This window comes from Canis lupus, chromosome 12 (genome assembly GCF_011100685.1).
Source record: "Canis lupus familiaris isolate Mischka breed German Shepherd chromosome 12, alternate assembly UU_Cfam_GSD_1.0, whole genome shotgun sequence".
In the NCBI taxonomy this organism is placed as follows: domain Eukaryota; kingdom Metazoa; phylum Chordata; class Mammalia; order Carnivora; family Canidae; genus Canis; species Canis lupus.
Genome location: NC_049233.1, coordinates 61,544,144 through 61,571,942, shown reverse-complemented (window position 1 = coordinate 61,571,942; position 27,799 = coordinate 61,544,144). Strand labels below are relative to the sequence as shown.

At 34.8% G+C, this 27,799-nt stretch overlaps 1 long non-coding RNA gene across 1 annotated transcript in view; it reads left to right on the top strand.

Annotated features, from left to right (window-relative positions):
- LOC111098184 overlaps positions 1 to 27,799 on the top strand; it is a 358,173-nt gene that overhangs the window by 126,343 nt on the left and 204,031 nt on the right. The window contains exon 3 of the long non-coding RNA XR_005367476.1: positions 18,169 to 18,225. This is a non-coding gene — a long non-coding RNA (uncharacterized LOC111098184). The remainder of the gene's footprint in view (positions 1 to 18,168; positions 18,226 to 27,799) is intronic.

The window sequence follows — 27,799 nt, the reverse complement described above, 5'->3', positions numbered from 1 at the left end:
TTAAACATCTGCCCTTGGCTCAAGTCATGATCCCCAGGTCCTGGAATTGAGTCCTGCATCAGGCTTCCTGCTCAGCGGGGAGTCTGCTTCTCCCTCTCCCACTCCCCTGATTGTGCACTCCTTTCTCTCTCTCTCTCTCTCTCTCTTTCTGTGTCAGATAAATAAATGAAATCTTTTTTAAAAAGTTTTGCTTAGCTGAATTTTCCATAATGTCAGTTTAACTGATCTATTCAATGAAATAGCCAACAAAAGTCTATCTATACAACCTTATTATACTGGTAATACTTTACTATAAATTGATAAGCAGCTTTTTTAAACTATTTGTTTCTTTATGATCCACAGATTGTTGCTTAAAAAATATATTAAAGATATGTTAATTAGCAATAGTCAATTTGCTTTTCTGAAAATTTAATAATACTGAATTTTTTAGAAAATATCATATTTTAATTTGTGTTTTGAAAAAAGTCCAGGGATCCCTGGGTGGCTCAACAGTTTAGTGCCTGCTTTCAGCCCAGGGTGTGATCCTGGAGGCCCGTGATTGAACCCCACATCAACCTCCCTGCATGGAGCCTGCCTCTCCCTCTGCCTGTGTTTCTGCCTGTCTCTCTCTTGGTCTCTCTTTCTCTCTGTCTCTCATGAATAAATAAATAAAATCTTAAAAATAAAAAGTCCATGTCTTTGGAAACACAAGTTACCTTAATGAGAAGGTAACAAGTAATAGGTAGCTTTCTTTGAAATGATTTATTTATTCATAAATATGTATTTATCATCTATTATATGCCTGTCATTAGAAGTAAATAAGATACAAGGTTGATAAATATTACATTCTCTGAAAATGTACTACTAAAGTATTAGTCATTCTCAGCCTCTTAATTAGTAATGTAACCATCATACCTTGCTTAAGTTATTTAAAATGGTGCTTTACTTTTCTCATCAGTAAATGAGGACAATAGTAATACTTCCTCATTGAATTATTGAATTAAATGGCCTAGAATGAGTCTTGACATACATTGTATTCCTATTAAATTTGCTGGAGACAGAGTGCTAAGGAAGTTAGATGAGGTTCTTGATGTCACAAAATTCATGGTTTATTTCAGCACAGAGATTAAAAACAATAATTCATACAATAAATATGTTGAAAGTTGAGAATCAAAAGAATTAAGAAGTTGAGAGGAAAAAAATATAATAAATAGGTACCTGAATAAGATACAGACTTCTCTTGAAGGTAGCACATGTTTTTAGAAGGGAAAATATACACATGACATGACTCTGAGTTGCATGCCATGAAAGAGGACTGGGTACAGAGTTTTGGAAGCAGAAAAAGACCATTTCCAGCTATTGGAATCTGGGGCGGTTTCATGAAGACCTCAGCATAGAACTGGATTTTATATAGGGTTTTCCAGTTTTAAATTTGCAGTGGGAATTGAAGAAAAGGGACTCCAGGCAGAGAGAGCAGGTGAAGCAAAGCCATACATAATATAGCATTATGTGAGTAAATAAAATCTCATAGAATAAACTTGGTTTTAATGTACTTAATCCCAAAAATAGGGACTAAATTTGATGTAAAATGATTTACATTTCCCATATATAATAAGCTCCAGTGGATCTAAGGAAATGAGAGAAGACTGTCTAGTAAAATAAAATATTACATACCAATTTTTTATGGTATTCTGAATACGTGACATTATAGTTCTTCAATGTTATACATGGGAGAAGTGGTTCTCATCTCCCTTAGTTTACCTCTAAGCATTCTTTGTTAGAGTACTGTTCATAGCGTGATCTGAGGACCTATATTCATCTAAAAAGTGCGATTGGTTTGCAACAAATATAAGAATTGAAAGTGAGCATGTAAAAAAATGAATACAATTTGATGGAGTAATTTTTGGTAAAAAAAAAAAAAGGTGACCTTATGTTTTTGTCCTTTTAATATTTCTGATAGTTTACTTTTAATAGAGATTAGAAATTAAGATGAAACAAAACAAAAACCAAATCTCCTTGTATTTTCAATACTGAGAGACTGAAAACACTGCATTAATAAATCGCTTTAAAAAGTGTTCATAGAAAAAAAAAGCGTTCATAGTATAGCGGAGAACTGATGATCTTGGTAGTTGTTGTTTATGCAGACTCTCTCACAGACTGAGCTGTCTCTTCGATGAAATTTTGAGCTGGAGATGGTGCTGAAAACATAAAATAAAATCGTGGGGGGAATCATGGTCACTGGATGCCATATATAGTGGTCAATTATAAACTCAATTGCATACAGAAAGCAGTAAGATACACAATACAGGATGCTTAAGTAAAATTTGAGCAGTATATGTTTACTTTACATATTCTTAAGTGTGTATGATTTCTGTTTTGAATTAACTTCTTACACAGAATTCTCAAAAAGATGCAGAATCTTTTCCTGACCAACCCTGGATAAGTTTTGGATTTGCAAGGCTGAGGGCAGAGCCTGAATCCATCCCAGCTGCACTAAGAATAAGGATGACTTTATATACTTTCAAAAGTCCTAACAGCTGCTACAGAATAGAATTTTCTTTTAGACTATAGCTTGAGGATAAAATTAACCAATCCTCTTCTATTGGGAGTTTATAATTATGCACGCGTTTGCCTGGGAGTTTGCAGGAGACACAGAGAGGAACCTTTATATTTCTTGCCAGAAATAATTCAGATGCCGGAATCTTGCTTTTAGAAACTGGTGAGCTGCATCTAGACTCACGTCTCTGTGACTTTTGAAGTGAAGCAGGAGAGCCATTGTTAGATCCCTGAGCACTCTGAATTAAAAAAAAAAAAAAAACAAACAAACAGGAATTAATACAGTTTCATATCAATAATAATATTGATATCAATAATTCATTCCTAAGGTGTTGATCTCCAAATAAAAGCTTCATAGATACAATAGAGCTGTTCCAGAAAACATCTATCTCATGTTAGGATTTAACAACTGGCTTTCTTAGTAACAAATGTTCAACCAGCTTAAAAGAAACCTGATGTACTGTTATCATTAGAAAATATAGAGCAACATTCTTGGGGCCCATGCACTAGATCATATTGTGCTGGAGCATATTTTATCCTTAAAAAAATGGTTGTATAGTTTACTGTGATTGGCATAATAATGATAAAGGTGCATTGTGAGCATTATTTAAAAAGCAAAACATGTCGACTTTAACCTGTGTATTTAGCCATAACCTCTTCACACCCTTGGGAAAAAACGGAAAATCTCTAGGACGGCATGTAGCTTAGGACACAAATTCTGCCTTGGAATGTGCTGGAGAATCAAGGGTGACTTGACCGAGGTTGCTGATGTGCTTTATTTGGGGGGGGGGGGGGCGGGCACAGAGAGGAAACTGAAAACTCTAGAGAGGGAAGTAAGAAGATGGGTATGACTTTCTCTCTGGAGCAGACAGAAAGGATAAATATTATGAAATATGTTGGTAGAGCAAGAATCATAGCACTCCTCATTAAAACTCCTGAGTTAGAATCTTAATTTGCTTTCATTTATAACAATATATCTGAATTAATTTTTACATATTATTTAAACTTTCAATAATCTGGAAAGTTTTAGTATGCCTGATATATTCACACATACCCTCTCTGTAAAGGAAAAGAAAAGAGAAAAGAAAAGAAAAGAAAGAAAAGAAAAGAAAAGAAAAAAAGAAAAGAAAAGAAAAGAAGAATATTTCTGCTGGGTATAAATATTTTCCTGTACAGTGGAGGCAGAGAAACATATTTATAGGAGGTACTATTATATTGATTTTAATAAAGATGATGTTTTTATATGAATCAATAAATGAAGGATAAAAATTGTTCTATTCAGTCTATCTGAATGTATTGGTTGAATACATGGAAGAGGGAAGAATTCTTGTCTGAAGTAGAAATTCTTTGGCTTTGAGTAACATATCTAACCTGAATTAACATAAGCAAATGAAGAGATTTGTTGGAAAACCAGAGTATCTTGTCCCCCAAAGAAGTACAAGTGAAAGAGATTAGATAATAACAGAGCCCATCTAGGGTTTCCCCCAGAGCTTTACTTTCTGTTCAAAGACTTTATTTGATATTCAAATTATGAACTTCTCTATCAAGAAGAAAATCAGCTCCCCTCAGTGGTTTGCCAATTATTTTGGAAGTATTAAATGGAGGTCCAGGCTTTTATCACCATCCAGTCTGTAAATAGCCTCCATCACTCTTGCTTTAGCTTCTTGGATCCCATGCAGAAAGAGAACTGCCACTGCTCCCATCCTGTACAGTTCTTTAGACTGGGAACATGACAGCTTTTCTTGTGCTTAGAGTTTTACAATACCTCATGGGAATTATGCCTCACCTTCAGCAATCATCGATGTTTTATGTTGCTCAAGAAAATTTGACCTTCAGGGCTTGGCTGTCATCTTGAAATCAAATAACCTCAAGGGAAGTCCAAGCAAATCGGACACCATCCCACCCCTTTCATTCTCACCAAATTTTCTAGGCCCTCCTCTTAACAAACTCCTGCATCATGTTACATTTACAAAACAACATCCTATGGTGAATGCTTGTCGCAAGCAGGTACTAGATAAGGAATCAAAAGCAATCAGTGCATTAGGCACAGATCCTTGCCTAACAACTAAAATGCCATTATGATGTGAAAAAACATGGTCAAACTCTCGCTACATATTTTTTACATGATAATCACAATGGATTTCTTTGTTTTCCAATTTAGACAATGTGATGCTTTAGAAGTGTGTGTGCGTGTGTGTGAATGAGAGAGAGAGAGAGAGAGAGAGAGAGAGAGAGAGAGAGATACTTTGACTGCAGGAAATAAGTCCATGTTACTGAGGTCTTTTCCTGTTAGATAAGATGAGCCTTCAAAGTTCAGGTTTCTTCTCCTAGATGGGGGTGCCCTTGCCCTTCACCAGTGTTTCTTGCTCCTTACATGCCTGTTGGGTTGGTGATCAGTAGTGCTAAGTTCTGATGACTTTGACACTCAGGATGGGACTGATAATCGCCTGAGTCATAGTACCTTGTATGTACGTTTCCATCAGTGTTTGGATATGGTCTACAGTTAATTCTAATCAGTAACAGGGATACCACGGTATACTTGATCATAGACTCCTTTTTATCTGACCTATAGGTTCTTAAATTATTTGTGATCATGTAGATTTCTGATGCCTAGACATTTGCAGACACAAACTGCAGACATGAACTTGGATTTCTTATGACTCTTTACCAAGGCCTCTGACTTACTACTCTACTCATTATTTGGCCCACTTCAAATAATAAAGGGGAAAAATTTTTTTTAAAAATGAATTATTTTAATGATCTGAGCTGTACTCAATAAAGTTCAAACAACAACAAAATGCTATTACTTTTCCCACTCTCTCTTTAAAACTGCTCTGTGAAGAACTCTTTTCTTTCCCCTTGACTAGAATGTTAGGTAATTACCATAGCTTTTCTCATCACTCTTGGATAATAGAAAATCCTCCAGACACTTTCTACCTGAGAATACTCTTACTGTCCAGGGTAATTATCAACATGCGAAACATGTTTGTTATAAGTCGCATCTTTTTCCGCTCTTCCCAATTTACTCTAGGAAGGCTGTGATGCTGTAAGGGATTGTGGAAGACTTCGGCTCTATTTCTCCACCATGCTTTTGTATTTCTTCTCCTCTAGCTTACTTTGGTTTCCATCCTGTTTAGGATTGGTGCTTGGGAGGAGAGAAGAAGAGTAAGAGAAAGACATATGCCCACGTGTTTGACCATTGCTGTCATGTTTAGGCGCCAGTGCTTGGAAGATGTTTAAAGTTCAGTCTGTTGAAGAATACTTTTCATGATTTTTTAGAGACTTTTCCAGGGAATATTCATAAGCAATACTTGTGGTATGGGCTGGGAGGCTTATAATGCCAGCTCTCAGATTCCAAGAGCTGCAAATTGTGAGGTTGAATACCACAAACCTATTTTTGTTTGTACTTTTTCAGATCTGCTCACATAAGCTTTCTCTTTTGGAACCCCAGAGTTCTCCCCAATAAGTGTGTGTGGGGGTTTATAAGATGACTTTAAGTGGGTGTCCTCTCACCCTTGCCATCGAGGAATTGCAGTGTGCTCCCAATGCATCTCCTTCTCTTGGATAGGCTGTCTCAGGCAAAAGGTCACTGTCTCCCAGGCTTGAGTCAGACTCAGGCAATTATGGCTTCAGACTCTGGGGGACACATAACAGCTCCCTAAATGGTGTCCTTTTGAGCCCCTTCTACTAAATCTGTGAAAGAAGAAAACAACTGTCTCCTATGTTGATAGGAGAGAAGGAAAATATTAATTCTACCTATTGTTTTTGTTTTTGTTTTTGTTTTTTTAAGTAGGCTCCCTGCCCAGTGTGGAGCCCAGTGCAGGGCTTGACCTCACAACCTTGAGATTAAGACCTGAGCTGACATCGAGAGTCAAATGCTTAACCACCTGAACCACACAGGTGCCCCAGTAATTCTATATATTTTTGAGAGGAAACATCCGTTCTTTAACATAAGCTACAAATGTATAGTTGTAAAATGTAAGCGCAATATGAATTTTAAGAAACCAAAGGAAGAGCTATAAATAGGCAGGTCATAATCACCCAAAAATAGTCTTGGGTTGAAGCCAATATGGACACAAGAAAAAGACCACTCAGTCTAATCTTATCTGCTTTTCTGATAAGGTTACTATGCTTACAGATGTGAAAGTTGTACAAGCAATGTGTATCTATATTTTACTAAGTCGTTTGCCAAAGGCATATACAATATTCTTAGAGATAAGATGAGGAATGATAATTTAGAGTTTCTATATATTCAAAGGCGGCTGGCTTATTATGCATATCAGCCTTTAATTATCTGGAGAGAATGGCTAATGATGGTATTTGGGAAATGCAGTACAAACACATGGATTTGTGAATAAACAAAAGTTCAAAAATTGAATTTGATAAAAAATGAAATATTTTTTTTCAATTTTAAACAATAGGCAGATACAACTAGAAGAAATTTAATAATTTTCCTTATATTAGAAAACAGCAATCAAGAGCAAAATTGCAGATTAAGAATCTCAGTATTATAGCTCATCTTCCTTTAAATTTGGTTTGGAGTTCTAAAGTTAATAAAGTAGATGTTGCAACACATAAAATAAAAATAAGAGGCACGCATAGATTATTTTAAAATCCGTTTTAAAATATTTTTTACAAATCCTATTGTATGTACATGTTTTATAAAGTTCTGCATTTTATATAAGGATAAAATATAAGTTATGAGGAAATATATTCATCTTATTTTATTTTGTTTTTGGATTTTATTTATTTATTCATGAGAAACACAGAGAGAGGCAGAGACACAGCCAGAGGGAGAAGCAGGCTCCCTATGGGGAGCCTGATGTGGGACTCCATCCCAGGATTGCGGGATCATGACCTGAGCCAAAGACAGATGCTCAACCACTGAGCCACTTGGGTGCCCCAAAATAGAAAGATTTTAAATGAAGAATTAAGTTATCAAGTTATTAAATCCAATTTAAATTATTAAAAGAATAGAAATGTCTTTTATACTAACTGTAGATTTTTCTTACAACATTCAGAATACTGCAAAGAGAATAAATAAGAGTAAGAATATGTGGATCATTCAGATATTTAAAGGAGACTATAAAAAGAAAAACATAATTATCCTTGTGGGTTGAAAAGATTATCAGAAATGCTATGGTGCTGATACTGCAATATTCATTTAACCAATATATGTTCTCTCTTCCTTTTATCATAATGAAGCTATCTAACTACCTACAGAGGATGTTATAAAGATTAATTACTTCATTTTTGCAAGAGTTCATAAAGTTTAATAATATTAAATAAAAGGACAAATGAAACATTGAGGTAAGAGCTATTAACCATTGTTACAAACCCACCCATTATTATTACTGAAGGGATGAAGGTCAGCATTTCATTTGCAACATCCATTAATGTACAGTCAGAAAACATGATAAAATTTTATTTAAATGTTTAGGGATCTATGATATATAGTCTATGTATAAAAAGTTTATGAAGGTTTTAATTAAACTGTGACAAACTGCACTCTTTTTAACACTTACCTTCTCATTCATGACCATGTACTCTGCATATTTTTCTAGCTCTACGACCCTTTTTCATTAACTCTCCTTCACTGATGTCTCCTTAAAAGAAGGTATTTCTCAGTGCTCTAACATTTTGAATTTATCTTAGATTGCATGAATTCTTTAGGGCATATCCGCTAACATCTTCATTTGATGACTTCAAAGTCTATGTTATTAGGCCTTAAATGTCTTCCTCATTTCAGACACAAAATCTCAAATAAGTTAACAGTCCCACATGGATTTACCCTAATGGCATCTCAAAATCAACATATTCAAAACAGAACTCCTTATTTTATTTTTAGAATTTTGCCTTTTCTAAGGCCTGTATCCATATATTAGAGCACAAGCTCTGGAGCCAGAATACTTGGGACTCTAGTACCCATTCTCCAGTGCTTACTCGTATGCTATTGTGCATATCACTTATTCTCTCTGGGCTTTAGTCTCCTAGTCAGTAAATAGGGGTGACAAAAAGTTGTTATGAGAACTGAATGAGTTAATAATTGTGAAATGTTTCAAATGATGCATAAATCATAGTAGACATTTTGATATGGGGGTTATATTATTGTTTCCCTTTTCTTTGTCAGAATTCAAGTACTTGAGGCACCTGGATGGCTCAAATGGTTGGGTATCTGCCTTCGGCTCAGGTCATGATCTTGGGGTCCTGGGATGAGCCCTGCATCGGGCTTCCTGCTTCTCCCTCTGCTCCTCTCCCCTGCTTGTGCTTGCTTGCTCTCTCTCAAATTAATAAAATTATATATATAAACAACTCAAGTACTTGCCTTTTAGTCACTAAGACTCAGGAACATCCTAGCCAAGTTCATTTTACATTTCATTAAGTTTCTTAAAACAAAACTGCAACAAGAAACCTCTATTTCCACATTACTTGTAGCCAAGACAATGACAATTAATCTTCAAGTCATCTCATGTTGTTATCATGTTATTTCTTCTGGAATTATCTTCCTACTCTCTTTCTGCTGTTAAACCTTGGTTATCCCTTTTTTTTTTTAAGATTTTATTTATTTATTCATGAGACACGCACGCAGAGAGAGAGAGAGAGAGAGAGAGAGAGAGAGAGAGGCAGAGACACAGGCAGAGGGAGAAGCAGGCTCCATGCAGGGAGCCTGATGTGGGACTTGATCCTGGGACTCCGGGATCACACCCTGGGCAGAAGGCAGGCTCTAAACTGCTGAGCCACCCAGGCATCCAAACCTTGGTTATCCTTTAAACTAATGTCAGGGGTCAATCATTTTGTAAAGTGTTCTTTTACCCTCCATCCTCTCAGACAAAATTTACTGCTGCATTTTTTTGTATTACTGCTACAGTTAACTCATAATTTATTCATCTGCTTACTACTATGTTTGAGGATATGTTCTAGGAAGACATGGACCAGAACTTATTTATCATTGAATGTACAGAATAGTGTCCAATACATGGCATTTAAGAAATATTTATTAAATTTCAGTAATATTTAAGCTCCTCAATGCTATTTGTGACTTTCTATAATATGACATAACAGATCATCCCAGTCTTAAATTCTATTACCTCTTCTTAACTGGAAAAGAAGAAGGAAGAAAGGAGAGAGGGAGGGAGGGGAGGAAAGAAGGAGGAAACAGAACAAGAAGAAACAGTCTATTGTTCCCATTATAATTTTTAGCATGTTTTTTTTTAAATAGCATATTAACATAAATTGTTAAATAAGATATATAAATTGTTGTGCCTAGATCAGAACATTTGTCACAATCTGCATGAGTTGAAATTGTCATTTTGGAGTAGAGAGATAGATAATCAGTTGTGAGCTTCAGAAGGACCAGAGATGTTTCATTTTTGTGGCTGAATATGTTAGTTTAACTGACTTTAAACTAGTATAAGCTAGTAAAAATTGTTTTTTGTCTGAGATTTACAGGAAATAAAATGTTCTTTCTGGAATATTTTATTTCCTATAAATAAGCATTCAAAAGACAATGACAACTCTATGTTAGAAATGTGCATGTGCATGTGTGTGTGTGTGCATGTGTGTGAGTGCGTGTGCACATGCTCATGTACAAAGATCAGGCTTTCCTAGTTGGAACATTGAAGGCCTAGCAATTTAGAGCATTTTACTGAATGATAACTGATATGCTCAACAAAGGACATATTTTTGAGGTACAGATACATCCTTTATATTCAAAGGGAGCCCTTGCGTAACCTTGGTGAAATCTGAACTTTGTGTATGCAACTATTGGATATATATTCTTCAGTATGCTCAACTCAAAAAAAGAGTGGTATTTCCCTTATAAGCGTGTTTGAGTCATTAAATTGAATCATGCATGAAATGTAAGTGGCAAAGCTGAAATAAATTTCGATCATGAAGAGGAAACTAGAAACAACCCACTTACTCGCTTCTCAGTACATATGGTTCAAGGCTGTGTTTCAGAATTATTGCAAATTATTCGATTCTTCAGCAAATATAAACAAAGGAGTATTTTGTTCCAGGCTAAGAGATGTTTCAGACAATAGCTGTTAACAGGAAAGATAAAGTTCTTGCTTCCATGGATGACTTGTCAATTGGAAGAAATAGGAATTGAATACATAAACACACACACAAAAACTAAATAATTACACTGTGATAAATGTTGTAAAGGAACACAGAGTGTTATGTGACTTGATAGCAAGAGGTTTTGATATCTAATGAGAAGTGATATTTACAATGATAAATATCACAGAGGAATTGATATTTAGGCTAAGACTTGAAAAATTAAGAACTGGCCATGCAAAGTGGGTGATATATTCCAACCAGGAAAATCAACATCTCTGTGAACTTTTTGCAGTGCCACAAAAAAAGCAAGTAACTGAAGAATTAATTAATCTCTATTTTATAGTTATATTTTAATGTATGTAATAGGATCAATTCTCTACTACATATGGAAGTAGTAAACATACACAACAAGTAACAGCCCAGTGAATGAAGATCCCAGGATTTCTTTTCTGGATTCACATGGTTTGTTAGACTTGAAAGAGCAGAATCTAAGAAACTTACCTAATAGCTAGCATATGACAGAAAGTTCCCACTAAGGATTTGTTAATAGAATAGAATATTTGGCTTATATCAATTTGAAATCTAGCAAATCACTTAACATATCTATATTAACAGTAATACGTTCATACAAGGTATTTTGGACTGGGAATCAGTCTCTCGGATTGATTTACTCATTAAAACTTGCATATACCCATGAAAGCAATGATAACAATTGTGAAATTGCAGATTTTGCCCCAATTAGCACAGTTTTGTGCTTACTTTTCTTCCCCAAGACATCTCATAATGTAACTCACTAAGTAAAGGAGAAAGTATTGTGGGGAAAGATGTGGGAAGATATGTAAAGAAAGGACTTTTGATTCAAATATTTCTGGTTGAAATCACATCTTTGTTTCTTTCCTCTCCTCTCCTCTCCTCTCCTCTCCTCTCCTCTCCTCTCCTCTCCTCTCCTCTCCTCTCCTCTCCTCTCCTCTCTCTCCTCTCCTCTCCTCTTCTTTTCTTTTCTGTTTCTTTTTTTAAAATTTTTTCTTGGGATGCCTGGGTGGCTCAGAGGTTAAGTGTCTGCCTTTGGCCGAGGGACTGATCCTGGAGTCCTGGGATTGAGTCCCACATTGGGGTCCCTGCATGGAGCCTGCTTCTCCCTCTGCCTATGTCTCTGCCTCTCTCTGTGTGTGTCTCTCATGAATAAAAGTATAAAATCTTAAAAAAAGTTATCCTTTTAAAAATAAATAATTTTTTTTCTTTTCTTTTTTCTTTTCTTTTTGAGTGAGAATGAGAGATAGCACACAAGCAGATGGGTGGAGAAAGGGCAGAGGAAGAGGGAGAGAGAGAATCTTATGAAGCCTCCAAGCTCAGCCTGGTGCCTGATGCCGGGCACCATCTCACAACCCTGAGATCATGACCTGAAGCGAAATCAAGAGTCAGATGCTTAACCAACTGATCTACCCAGGTGCCCCCACATCTTCATTTCTATGTATTATAGCAAATCATTTAATTCCTATGTGCTTCATTTTCCTTTTACTTAAAATGAAACCTGTAATATATTTGGTGGCTTCTATAATTAATACTGTTATGGCTTTTGACAAGTTAGTTAGTTGTTTAGGTTGCTAGGACCTATTCTCCAAGTGATTGTAGTGCTTTTGGAGTCCTAAAGTAATAAAGAAGACATCATGTGGACAGAATTTTATAATTTATTAGTTATTACAAGATGTTTTGTGTAGTCTGGGAATCTTCATATATCTATAAGCCAAAATTTGCCATATCTAAGTTTTTCTTCTTCTAACATAAAACCATAATCACCCAAATTCTATATTTGACTGTGAGGAAGCATGAAGGGCAATAGGTTTACCTGCATAGGTTCCCTTTGTCCTGGGTACAAAGGGTAGTATTCTCTTTACAATATTATCCTAAAAAAACAAAACAAAACAAAAAACAACAACCAACCAAACAAAAAACCTTTGATAGTTTATCATATTTGTAATTTACTCTTTAAAAAACTTAAGAATCAAGGGTGGTTTGAATCTTCATTTGTTTTATTCTTCATGTCCAGAATTAATAAATAATGAATCAAGACCCTAAATTACTTAGATCCTATAGGTCAACCAATGGAAATGGAAAGTGAAAATTAGAGGTTGCCATAACTGAATCTTCTCAATAAATAATTCTCAATAAATAAATAAAGAGAAATATAAAATTACCCTTGTTAGAATGGGATGGAACCGAACTGTTGCCCAAATCCTGAAGATTTATGGCTTTCAATCCAAGAATTTAAATTGGAAGCACAGATTACATTTTCAGTTCAAATGAAGCAATCCTAGTACAAGTAATCAGAGCATTTGAGCTTAGTTTTCTCATCTATAACATGTGAGATACTCTGTCTATCTATATCCCTATATCTATATCTGTATCTTTATCATTTCTATATCAGGTTTGCAGGTTTGAGTGTGTGTGTGTGTGTGTGTGTGTGCATGCACGCGCATTTACTGTTGTGTGTAGACATGGAAATGGGTAAATGGATATAAACATATATACTGGAACACAAGGAAGGTTTTTCTTTGTAGATTCCAGCTTTTCTTTATTTTCAGAAGTGTTGTGAAATATATATTTTCTGCCAATCTGTTCAGTTATCATCTTGAAGTTCAACTACCTTGAAGTTCAACTACCTTTCTTTATTTTAGGTCATTCATAGCTGAGCTAACACACAGATATTATTATAAAATCAGACTCACATGGATCAGGGATCTCACCCAACATTAAGCTTTAATAACTACTGTCAAGGATATGAGATATCAAAAAGCTCAAGCAGAGTTGTGGGACATCAAGGGTAGCTTCTCAGAGCCTGTCTTCCTATATTGGATGTGCACCTCAATTTCACAGTAATAGAAGATTCACAGGTAAGGATCATAGTATTATCTCCCACAGTGGGAGCATTTCCATTTTGAATCATCTCCATTTTTAACCTGGGAGTTGTGCATCTCCGCAGGGAAACATACTCATAGATCCTGAGTACTATTTACTATAGGGAATTCTTAGGAAGATCATGTTAAGGGCAATTCAGAGATAAAGGTTTCTTCCTCCTGGTAAATAGCATTAGTTTATTTTCCCAGAGGTCCATTTGACACAAAGATTACAGCAGGTTATCTGCTAACTTCCTTCCCTGGGGCATCACTCATAAAAGAAGTGACATAATCCCAGACCAGAAGCTTTAACTGCTTCCTGACAGTAGTTAATAGCATTTTTCATTCCCCTCTGAATTTTGTGTAAGTTTGCCACAGCTGTTATGGAGCTCCGTGTCTGTATTTATTGCAATGCTCTATCTGCTTCTAATATGAATTAAATGATGCTATTTTAGTTTTCTTATGTATTACTTCAGGTATCATTATCTTCATTTCTCTGAATGAATCATCCTTTTCCCTCCCAGTCTCTTGCAAAGAATCTTGTATAATTTATATTAGATTTTCTAAAGCTTATAAGACAAGTATCACTTCTTTTTTTTTTTACCCTTCTTTTCCTTGAATACATCTCCCAAGCGAATTCTTTGTTCCTTTCCATATTGCATAATTGCCTTTTTTTTTCAGAATTTTTGCACAGTTTCTATAATATTTTATTTTGTTGGTAATTATATTTTAAATCAATTTTATTACATTCCACAGTATTTTATACAAATAGTTTTAAAAATGAAATAGTGCTAAATACCTTATAATAAAATTCACTAGTATCTTTTTTAGTGCTCAGTCTTACCCAACAGCATAAAAACTTGTCACTGAGTTTGGCATTTACTTTCCAGTTTTTGAAATATATGTGTGCTTAATCTACCTAAATATGTATTGCTATATTATTTTTATTTCATAATTATTATTTCTATTCTATTACTTCTTCTATTTATTATTAGTTCTGTTTATTAATTCAGTTATTATGTCTGATATAGAATTTCTTTTTGGGAATCCTTTCTTAAGTAAATTGTATAGCCTGGCTATAAATCCATGCCTATCATATTTTCTATCTGTACTTATAAGCTTTTATGTCCCTTTTGAGTTCTAAGTGAACTACCTTCGACTTTCTCAAGTTTTAGTATCTTATCAACACTTTCATTGTGATGTTCTAAAATATTTTAGATTGTAGTAAATACATATATTTTTTAGACTGGTAGTTACTGTGATTCTGTAAGGAGCTCCTTTCTTGGGGACCTACTCCAGGAAAATATTTAATGATCTAGGATTTGCTTTTTTCAGGTTCTGATTTTCAGAAGTTCAGAGGTACAGATTACTGGCCACGGGGCATTTCCAGTCTTGGTGGTCTCCTCTGGGAATAAGACATGCATCACTGACTTTCTCTATCTTATGGAAGTTCACTCTGGTAGGATGCTTTTTCACTATATCTGTGTTTCTTGTGACTATACCTCTACCTTCTAGGAAACAAAAAGAGCTAATTGCTTTAATTGCATCATTTTACTTATGCTATACAACATATACAACTCATAAGGTAGATGCTTTTCTAGTGATTCTGATTTACAGCTAAGCAAACTGAATTTTAAAGTCAAATTAAACTGCCTAAGTTACTCTTTCAGGAAACAAAGTTTGCACTTAAATCTCAAATTGCCTCTTGCATGCTCTGAGATAGTAGATGTTCTAATAATTTGCTTGTAGGATGGTAAGCCTGACTGAATGAGCAGGGGTGGAGGTTGGGGTAAGTTTCTATGACTTAGAAATTTGTTCTGTAGTTATCTGCTCTCAAAGGAAACCTTACCCTGCAGGCTTTATGTTTATGGTAGTCACTTAATGAAAAAAAATCTTCCCAACACAACTTGCTGGTTGCAACTTCTTATCCTGCGTATCACAGGACTGTATTCACATTTCCAAATGATGGTTCAGATTATGATTTTATGAAGGTGACCTTCTTTTATTTCTCAGGCATTCTTTCACAGGAATGGAAAAAAATTGAGAGTTTATTCTGTTGTCTCTTCTAATCTGGCCCTGTGGGCATTCTAACAACCAAATATTTGATGTTTCTGTCATATAGATGACAATATTCCTTTTTTTAAGTTTTTTTTTTTTATTCCTAGTTTTCTATGTTAACGAAACTATGTCCCTATGTGTATGGATAGTTGATCATTTCATAGATATCTTCCAATGGCAGAGTTAGATATCAGCTTTCATATTATTTTAATCTGTAGGCTACCTAATGTTTGTTTCATTAGGAATTGTCAGAATGGGACAAGAAGGCAGATAGACTCCTCTGTGAATTTGCCACCTTATATACTCTTTCTCATAATTTTCAAACACACATACTCTAGTCAAACAGATCTACTTCTTTCCTCTAACATTAAATTAAGTATGACATAGTACTTTTGTCATTTGTCACTGCTTTCCCCCTAATCTTTAATATCTTCTTCACCCTTCTCTGAATTATACCCAAATTCACAACATCCAACTTAAGTTATGGATATTCTATGAAGCCTTCACTGGTTACTCTTATTTCTTTTTCTGAAAATACTTGTCATTTTAATTTTTCTATCTTCTGGACTTTACATGAAGTTCAAAACAATTTACATTTAATTGTGCTCAAATTGTTTTGTATTTCTTTGTTGGATCTCTTTATGTTATATGGTCCCTAAGAAGAAATTATACTTATACTTTATCTCTGTCTGACATGATCTAGCCAGGTAGCTTTCTTCCTTGACTACACATTTGAATCATCTTTTGGGAAGGGTTGGCTGAAGATGGGCAAATGCAGTGTTAAAATCACCTATACCTGGGCTCCACCTCAGATTAAATTACAATCTCTTGACGTGTGGCTCATGCACAGAAATTGTGTTCCATTTCTGTTTCTAATGTGTAGCCACATTTGAGAAACAGTGCCTTAACCTTAGGTTGAGAATTTAACAGTGTTTACCACACATGTGACTAAGTATGTATTGCAGACCATCAAAGACCATCCAGGGATAAGAAAAGTTGCCAAGGAAGAAAGTTTTAGGCTTCAGCATGAATAAATGAGCCATAAATTGTGAATCATAAAGGGTAACTGATCAAAGCAGAAGTAATGATTTAGAGATAATTGATAGAAGAGGTATAATGATGGAGATTTCAAGTTTTCGAAGTAAAATAACTAAAATTAAAAAAAAATAAAAAAAAATAAAAAAAATAAAATAAAAATAAAATAAAATTAAATTGGATTTTATGAGCATATGTAAGCAGGTACAAAACCATAGATGTAAAAGATCATTCGGACCCTGTCATTTTGGACTTCTCTCAAAAAAGGAGAAAAGGAAATACAGCAAGTTGAGCAGTAAAAGGCTGAAGTGTCAGTGTATGAAAAAGGTCTTTGATAATGATTATCTGAAAATAATAAAATGGAATGTAAGCTGCAAAATGAAGAGTCTATCTAAGATAGCTGCAGGCACCTCTCCCCTTTGGAGGATGGGTGTTTTAGGATGTTGGAAGGAGTCAAGTGGAGCTTAAATAATTGCAGCTGAAGGAAGAATTCTATCCCAATCGGACTCTCTCTGATAAGTTGACAGGTCCAGCCACTAGTAAGCAATATGATAAAGAATTTAAAAGGCAAACATCCCAAGAGGATGAGGAAATCAAGAAGCATACTTGCTCTGGCTTCAGGGATTCAGGATACCAGGCTAAGAGTGAAAGATTAATTTGAGGCCACACCAGAAAAAGGCAACAGGACACTTTATGCCCTTCCAGTATTGTCCAGGACTAGTTCAGGTCCTGCTGGAGTTGTACCTGACCTGGCTATTCAAGGATAATAAAATTAAAAAAAAATGAAGTTCATGTGTGTTTCAAGTTGGTGGGATTGCTGGTTTGCAAGTGAAGGTGCCATGTATGTGGTGGGGCTGTGGTACAGCCAAAGGCAAACTTGTATGTCAGAAGTCCTTGGGCAACATGGATAAACAAGTAATACATTGGGATCCCTGGGTGGCGCAGCGGTTTGGCGCCTGCCTTTGGCCCAGGGCGCGATCCTGGAGACCCGGGATCGAATCCCACATCAGGCTCCCGGGGCATGGAGCCTGCTTCTCCCTCTGCCTGTGTCTCTGCCTCTCTCTCTCTCTCTGTGACTATCATAAATAAAAAAAAAAAAAAAAAAAAAAAAAAAACAAGTAATACATTACCATTGCCCTCAAAGAGCCAATTTTGTTGACAATTACACGTCTCCTTCATAAACCTGTGGATGATCAAGTATGATTCAGTATGTTTAATGATAATCTGAGTTTGCACAGGTAAGAAAGAAAAGGACATAGATTGATAGAGCTGTGTGATAATATATGCTGTTATAAAAGTAAATTTAAATAAATATTTAGATGTGATAACTTGCCATGCATACAAATCTTAAGAAATTTTAGGTAAAATTTTAAAATCTGATTATAGTAATTGAGAAAAACATTGACTTACAGGAAAACAGATGACCTAAGGTTACTTAAAAGAATCTTTTAATAATTTCTAGAGTTTAGAACAGTTATTTGTTTGTCTGCATACCATAAAAGAAAGATATGAATTAATAAAATTCCATATTTTTCCTAAGCACCACTGTTTTATTTATTTTTTTTTAATTTTTTTTTTTTTTTAGCACCACTGTTTTAAACCATCTTACTGAAAACTGGACTATGAGTTGCCTCATCCTCTGGTAAGTTAGTCATTATTCTTTTATTTCAGCAGTACTTTAGAAGTTGTAAATATTTAAAATTCTGATAGAAAAAAAAATCCACACATGCATATTTCTTTTTACTTTTACTGGATGATAATTCATTTTTGAAAGAATAAAAAGATTTTTTTTCCCTGTCAATGCAATCTGCTTTTGATATTCATTTTCATTATATTTAGCAACATACTCATTGTGTCCACAGTATAACCCTAACTAAAGAACAAACCTAAGGGGAGGAAAAAGGCATTAAAAATATCTACACATCTGCTTTCAGCCTCTCCATTATTACTAAGAATGTTCTAAATCACCTTGTGTCTGATGACATTAAATCAGAGAGAACAGGCAAAGGAGGCCATGTCAGCACACTGATAATGCATCCACTGTACTGTCTGGTCGGTTTATCCTCTGTCACTTCCCATTTAAAGGGCACTGAATAGAGCAATTTTTATCTAGGACAAGTTTGTAAAAGTAATTCCACTTCTTTTTTCTTGTCTGCAACAGCAATTAGTTTATAATAACAATTGCGATATCATAAGTGTCTGACATTTTTCGTTGAATTCATTTCATTGTGTTTACTCCTTCCTAACTTCATTTTAAGCCTTTTAGAGGATATAGTATAAAACTGAGATGATATAAAAAAATCTCCCAATTTAAGCTTTTTTAAAAAAAATTTAGATTACCAATATTGATTAAATATGCTGGATATATTTTTATTTTCTTAGCTTAGGAGAATTTACTAATGCCTACTTAAATGTGTTGTATATTTTCAGATTTCAAAAGCAATATGTATTTATTGTAGGGAATTTAGACACTAGAGAAAATATACAGAAGAAAATAAAGAGTACCCAAAAGCCAAGCATCCAGAAATAATCACTGCTAATTATTTCAAATATAAGTTTCTAATCCTGTGTGTGTGTGTGTGTGTGTGTGTGTACAATGGCCCAGTCAGGAAAGAGAAACTACACAGTAATCTGAATAGAGAAGGCTTACTATAAAGATTAATTAAATATTTATAGGAGATTAGCTTCAAAGAGGGCACAAAAAAGAACTCTAAAGAAGAGATTAAAGCTGATGGAAGATAACCAAAGAAGACATAAACTTGAAAGTGCCCCCCTCCTCTGCCACCCTTTTTAGGATGGAGTTCAGACTCCATTGGAGAAGGCAAGGCTTCAGTCTGCTCAATGGTAAAGAAGTATGTTGGGTTATTTTGGGATTGAGCTGGTCCCCAGATGGCAGACCAAGACTTATATACTACTAGAAGATGAGTACCACTGAGGGTCCTACGGGGTGTTGGCTACTGGGTCTCACAGGAGAAAACAGAAAAAAACACAGAAGAATCAGCAAGATTCCCTTTCATCCTGCAGCATCTCTCCCGCACATCTATTGGCAATGGAAAGATATTTACAACAGCCAGCTCTGTTGTGACAATGAGGTCAATGATTGGTGGCTCTGGAGCTGAGGTAGTAAATTGTGGTAAATGATACTGACATACAGTATGTTGTATATAACCCTGTCTTTATTTTTTTAATATTATACTACATATTCTTTCCTGAAATTTGCTTTTTCTCACTTATCAATTTATATAGAAATATTTGTATCTTTCACAACGGAGTTTTAAAAGCCTATATAGTATTTCATAATAAGAATTTTCCATGGAAATTTTTTGCATATTGTGTCTGTGTAGCATAGACAGGGCATGCCTTAGTAATTCACTTAAGTAGTCTCTGTAAAGAAACACTGTCTTATTTTACTTTTCTTTATTGCTTTGGCAATTTCGATTGGTCCTTTTGTCTGATGGGCTTTTTGCCATTGTTAATCAAAATTGTCCTCATATTTGCCCTTGTGGGAACAAAACTGGGAAAGAAATTTATTCACTAAATATTTTTAATTCTGAGGAAGATATCTCATAATGCTGGTGGCTTTCTTGTAATTTAGATCACAAAGACATAAACATCTTGATAGCACTCTATTTCTATTTTAACAATAATCATGACTTTCCGATGATAAAGGGTCTTACACTAGGCATATTTTTTCAGATAGGAATTGTTGAGAACTTGAATTGAATTACCAATATTTTCTTCATTTACAATTGAATCTCTTTATATATTTCAAAATTATTGTGAGGCCTTTGTTTCCTGATGTGTTACTATGATATATGAAGAAAAATAATTCGTATGTATACATCTCAAAAAGGAAATAGATTAACAAAATGAGTTTTGCTCCTTTTTGAAAACTCATTAATAACAACAAAATATCTTTAAGATATCACGAGGTAAATGTACAGTTCTTTCATATGATCTACAGAAGTAGACTTTACCTTTAATTAATTTAAGCATTATGAAAGAAATTAAATGATCAAAACTTGTGAAAATTTCAATGATGCAAGTTTTATACAATAAAGTACAGTTTTTAAAAAGATTTTATTTATTTATTCATGAGAGGCAGAGAGAGAGAGAGAGAGAGAGAAAGAGAGGCAGAGACACAGGCAGAAGGAGAAGCAGGCTCCATGCAGGGAGCCCAATGTGGGATTCGATCCTGAGACTCCAGGATCACGCCGTGGGCTGAAGGCAGGTGCTAAACCGCTGAGCCACCCAGGGATCCCCAATAAGGTACAGTTTTAAATAGTGCAGAAGCAGAATTAATCTGATCTGGTTTAATTAGTGGGTTTTTTTTTTTAGCCTTTACTTATTTTTATTTAAATTCAATTTGCCAACATATAACACCCAGTGCTCATCCCATCAAGTGCCCTCCTTAGTGCCCATGTAAGTAGTAGTTTAAATGGCTATTTATATACAGCATCATGAAATAAGATGACTTAACATAAAATTATGATTCCATATAAGAAAAGTTTATAAATCCAAGTTTATGAATTATTTTATTTTGAAATAAAAAGAAAAAAATCAGTACTACTAAATAATTCTTAAAGAGAATGAATGCGTCTACGGCCATACCACCATGAACGCGCCCGATCTTGTCTGATCTCAAGAATGAATGAGAGAAATAGGATAGTACCTATTGCAACTATTGCCCTAAATGAAAGGCAAGTATACTGAGTACCTTGTTGTTATGAAATTTACTCAAATAATATTTTGATATATTAAAATGTTATATATATATATACATTGCATTTATGATTGTATATATAGTTATACTATATGCATAAAGATGTATAACTTTATTTTAATCCTCTGGGAAAGTTCCTGAAATTTTTCAAATTTAAGAACATATGGCTCAATTCCTTCTGAATCTATGGTTAGTAGAGATCTACTTCCTTTCTCCAATAGCATCACACTGTTCTAGTTGACTGCCGTCTCTCCTCAGAGTTTAGCAGGAGCCTTCTAATTGATTTATCTGCAATAACTCTGTTTTCCCATAAATAACTAACATATCAGCTAGGGTGATTTAAGTTTTGTTTTAATTTAATTCTTTTCATGTCCCCTTCTCTGTTTCAAATTATTCAACTGTTGCTAGTTGTTTTTTGATGAAGATAAACTCCCGAAATGGCTAAGTTTCACATCATTTTTCTAGAGAAGACAAGGATCTTCTTCTTTTTAAGATTTTATTTATTTATTTATTTTGAGAGAGAGAGAGAACACATGTGCCCAAGCAGAAAAGGGGGCAGAGGGGAAGGGAAAGAGAGAAAGAATCTGAAGCAGACTCCACACTATTTGGAGCCTCACAGAGGGCTCAATCTCAAGACTATGACCTGAGCCAAAACCAAGAGTCAGCTGCTTAACTGTCTGAACCACCCAGGTGGCCCAATAAGGATTATTTTTGTATCTTTCTCCTGATGCCACTCCTAAGATTACCAAGCTATCCATCAGACGGTCTATGCCAAGCCTGCTACTCCAGGTGGCACAACACCTCATCTGGAGGTGCTACAAGCAGGCAAAATCTCAAGTCCCTGGTCCTCCTGGACACCTAAGTGACCATACCATGGACAGGTAGGCAGCTAGAATGGAACTGTATTTATTTCATTGTATATGTTTTTCTTGCTTCCTAGTATTGTTTCCAACCTGCTCTTCCTCTTCAAAATGCCCAGTCCCCTTCAGAGTTCATACAATTAGACTTTTTCATCTCTGTTGCTGTCAACTACATAACTTCAGTCACACCCCTTCATTGATTATTTAATCATTTTAGCACTTGCCTGACTCTTCTCCTTTTCACTTGAATCCTGTCACCAATATTGACAATGGAAATAGCTACAGTTTTGTCTCTTAGTTCCTATACCAGAGCTACAATAATCATTTATTCTACTACTCCTCAGCCATCTATAACCATGATTGAAACACTAATAATTTCTCTCCTTTCAAAATACCTGTCAACTCCTATCCTACTACTTGATTTTCTCTAGGGAAATCCAATGCAGAAATTACACAACTAAATGAAGACATCTTATCTATCGACTCTTATGTTTTCGCCAGTCATCATGTCCCTTATATTGTCATTATCTCTTATACACATTAGATTCTTGTTATATCCTCATACATTTTTTCTCATAACAATTGCATACCAGTCATTATATTACCATTTTCCTAAAATGTAACCTTGATTGATGTACTCCTCTCTGCCTCAGTCTTTACAGATTACTAATGTCCTTAAGTGGCCAAATCCAGTTTTGTGCCAAAACCACAGCTGCATCTCTCTGTGATTACACTGACTTTCAATACTTAAAGTTCACAATCATAAATTCCAGTTGGAAATTTGATATTACTTGACAATATTACTACCTTTGTCCTATGTGCTTACTTTCCCATTCTTCAAAAACAGCTAGTTATCTTTACTGTCCTCTCTCTTTTCAGTCTTATACTTACCTGTATGCCACTGTCACCTTCATTTCTCACTATAAGTTGATGTTCTTTCTGTAAAATAGTTAATGAATGTAGAAAGGAGTTTCTCTCATATTCCACCACAAATCTTTTTGTTTTTTTACAAATCTTCCACTCTCTACATCTGTCTCTACACATTTTTTTTCCTTTTTCTTCTTTTCCTCTTTTTATAATGTATAAAATACCCTTACACTTGTGAAAGCAAAATGCCTCCATTTTTTGTTCTGTATTTTTACCTTCCTATATACTTACTCCTATAATTTTCTTCTTTCTTATGCCACATATTTCTATTATACTGGTTATTCTTATCAGCTGAGGAGCATGCTTAGCATTTGTTATGTGTGGTAAAATATCTTTTCTTGAGCCTTTATTGTTCCCATTTACTGTACTCTTCACCATAGAAGCAAAATCCTTCAATGAATTGTTTTTGTTCTGTCTCAAACTCTACTTTCCTACTTGTTTATTCTTTAAACATTACTTAACAAAAAAACAAAAAACAAAACAAAACAAAAACACAATGCTTTCATCCCCACATGTCCATTGAGAAACTTACTACAGTTTCTAATGGCATGTCAACTTTCAGATCTAATGGACTAATCATTGGCTTTGTCCTATTGACCTCTTCTGCTGCCGAAATAATTGTTTACTTTTTCTCTTCCTTCTATAATAACAGAGATGTATCTTATTTTTATTGTACCTCATTGGTTGCAGTTCCTCACTAATATACATTATTCCCCTTCATTCAATGCACTTCAGAATTTTTTCATTCTGTAGTCATTTATTAAGAAATGCATGTTAAGGTTGTGCTTATGATATTTCAGTGAATTAAATATGTGAAAACTATGTAGGGCTTATATTATAGCACATAAACTCCATGGGAATAGCAGATAAGCTCCATGAGAAAAATAAACACATTTACAAATTTCATAGTGTATCAAAAACCCTATATGTTATATAAAATAATTAGATAAAATTTAAAAACTTGTTCAACATCATTTCTCAGTGAAGAATTGCAAATTAAAAAAATAGATACAATTACACACAAATTAAGATGGATAAAATGCAAAAATCTAATAATACCAATTGTTGATGAGAATGTAGAGCTCCTATCTATTGCCTCTGGGAATCCAAAATGGTACAACCAATTTGAAACAGTGTCACACCTTTTAGTATGTATGTATGTATGTATGATATTTATTCATTTAACAGAGAGAGCAAGAGATCATAAGCAGGATGAGCCAGCAGAGGGAGAGGGAGAGGGAAAGATATACTCCCTTTTGAACAGGGGGCTAGACTCAGGACTCAATCCCAAGACCCTGGGATCATGACCTGAGCCAAAAACAGATGCTACTTAACGAATTGAGCCACCCAGTCACCCCAGTGTTGCACCTTTTAAACACAGTGCTACTATACAATGTAGCAATTGTTCTCCTACATACTTATTTATCCAATTGATTTGAAAAATTTTGTCCACACTAAAACCTACACATGAAAGTTTGTAGCACCTTGATTTATCATCATCAAAAACTAGAAGCATCCAAGATGGGTACATATATCTGGTACCTCCATACATGGGAATATTATTCAGTGATTAAAAGAAATGACTATCAAGATATGCAAATACATAGATGAAACATAAATGCGTATTGCTAAATAAAATAAGTCAATGTGAAAGGGCTGCAAATTGCATAATTCTAATAATATGAAATATGGGAAAGGCAAAATTATAGATATAGTAAAAACATCAGTGGCTGTCAGGGTTTTAAGAAGAGGTGATAGTTGGACATATGAAGCATAGTGAATAGTTTTGGGTGTTGAAATATTTTGTATGATGATGTCATGGTGCATATATGACAAGATTCATTGTGAAAATCCACAGATCTTCATATAAGAAAAATTTAATCTTGGGATCCCTGGGTGGCTCAGCAGTTTAGCACCTGCCTTTGGCCCAGGGTGCGATCCTGGAATCCCAGAATCGAGTCCCACATCGGGCTCTCTGCATGGAGCCTGCTTCTCCCTCCTGTGTCTCTGCCTCTCTCTCTCTCTCCATCTATAATAAATAAATAAATAAATAAATAAATAAATAAATAAATAAATAAATAAATAAATCTTTTAAAAAAAGAAAGATTTAATGTATGGAAATTTTAATGGATCAATTTGGAGGTCAAGAGATCCTAGGATGGAATGAACCTATGAAGTATGATAAAGCGATCTAACTATACTAAAAATATATGATATTACCTCACTGAGAATGGAGGAGAGAATGATGCTGACTTAAGAAACTTTGGGACTGAGCAGAATCTATAAGAATAAGGAAGTTGTACATTACTGTACTCCAGTTGATAAAGTTGTTTCACGTGAGGGTATGTCTTAACACTATGAATATTGCTAGAAATATATACTGCAACCAATTTGAAACAGTGTCACACCTTTTAGTATGTATGTATGTATGTATGATATTTATTCATTTAACAGAGAGAGCAAGCATTAACTCAATGAAAAATTGAGTTAAGAAGCCAGGTTTTCCACTGTTGAAATGGGAATTCATAAATAAGCACAGGAAGGAACCTAGAATGATCCATTTAGTAATGGATTAGAGTTGGGAATATTACTATGAATTTAGGATTAGTTTAACATAAATACAGATAACTACAGCTAGAAATATTTATGATGTGTATATACATGAATTAATATGCACAAATCAACCATGATCAACTCTGACCAAAAACTTAAATTCATGCTTAGTTATGTAGCCATTATTGATGACATCAATAGGAACAGTAGAGGTGGGATATTGTGGAAGGCAGCCTGATTCGTGTGAATTTGTTTAGGATAGGAGAAAAGGAATTTGTAGAGAGAAGAGTTTTGTTGCAAAGGAGAAAAAAGAAATGACATGGTATTTGGTTAGGGCAGTAAAATCAACAGTTTTTTAAATGAATAACATTATATTTAATGAGAACAATTTAGTAGAAAGGTAAAAATTACAATGTAGGAAAAAGGATAATTGCTGAAGTGGCACAGATCAGCTAAGAACATATATACAGTCAGTAAACATGAGCAAACATTGTGTTTACATATCAGTATGGAAAGCAGACTGAATGTGGATGGTGATAGCTGGGTAGATGTGTGGTTATGAATGTGTGGAGGTTCTTTTCAGGTTGTTTCTGCTTTTTTGGGGAAAGTAAAAATCAAGGCCATGTGTTAATAATGTAGGTGGAACACATGGTACTGAAACTTGAGGAGAGAATAGAAACTCTGAAATTGTGTCTTGGGTGGCAGGAGAACAAATGCATGTAGGGAAGTATGATAGGATTACCAGGAAACATTGGTGACTATTTTAGAGTTATCATTATAAATATATAGTGAAGCAATCCGTGTAATAGAATATTCTTCTTTCTTATTCATAGCACCAATTTGGGGTATAGAAAAGGCTGAAAGTTAGATTAGATTGGATTAAGAAAGTTGGGTTAAACAGATTTACGATTTTACTAGGTGAGTACAATAAAATTAGAGATAAGCCAAGAAGTCGAATATGTATGCAAAAGGGATTATAATTAACAATGGCATATGAGCTAGTTTAGGAGCAGGGAGAAAATGCAAAGATCCGAGTGACAGGAGAAAATTAGTAGGATAAATAGATTGAAGATGTGGAGTAATAGAGAATGTAGTTGAACAGATCAAGTGGGAATACAAATTGTTATAGTCATTGTGGAAAACAGCATGAAGGTTCCTAAAAAAATAAAAATACCAAATATGATCCAAAGAAAATAGAACCACTAATTCAAGAACATATATGCACCTGTATGTTTATTGCAACATTATTTACAATAACCAAGATATGGAAGAAACCTAAGTGTCCTTCAATAGGCAAATGGATGAGGAAGATGTACACACGCACATACATACACAGGAATATTACATAGCCATAAAAAGGAGATTATGCCATTCATGACAACATAGATAGACCTAGAAGGTATTAAGCTAAGTGAAATGCACCAGACTGAGAAAGATAAATACCATAAGATTCTGCACATAGGTGGAATCTAAAAAAAGTAATAATAAATGGACAGAAAGCAGAATCAGAACTATAAACACAGAGAAAAAAGTGATGATTGTCAGAAGGGAGAGAGTGGGAGAGGTTTGGGCAAAATATGAGAAGGGGAAAGGGAGACACAGGCTTCTAGTAATGGAATGATGGAATGAATAAGTCATAGAAATGAAAGGCACAGCATATGGAATACAGTCAATGATATGATGTGATGTAACTGGAAAGATGGTAGCTACATTTATGGTGACAATCACATAATGCATAGACTTGTCAAATAACTGGGTTGTATACCAGAAACTAATGTAACATTGCATGTCAACTGCACTCAGAAAAAAAAAAAAGTGATGACCAAAGAGTGAAATGCACATAATTGTTATTATGTAGGTTGCCTTCATTGATAATGGTAAGTCCCAGGATAAGATGTGAGTGTGTGGCTAAGGCCAAGTTGAGGGCACGATCATTGTAATGTCAATTACGGAAACAAGGAGCCTGGGGGTTCAAGTACATGTATACTGGAATCACCTAGAATTATGACTTGAATAGCATGGAAAGAATGGACAGTGAGCCAAGAACAGACCTCTTTGCTACACACAGGTTGGGTAACTGGGACCTGAAAATGACAATGTCCTATGAAGAGCAGCAGGTGACATAATCTATGGATGTGTTATTCAAATGGAGT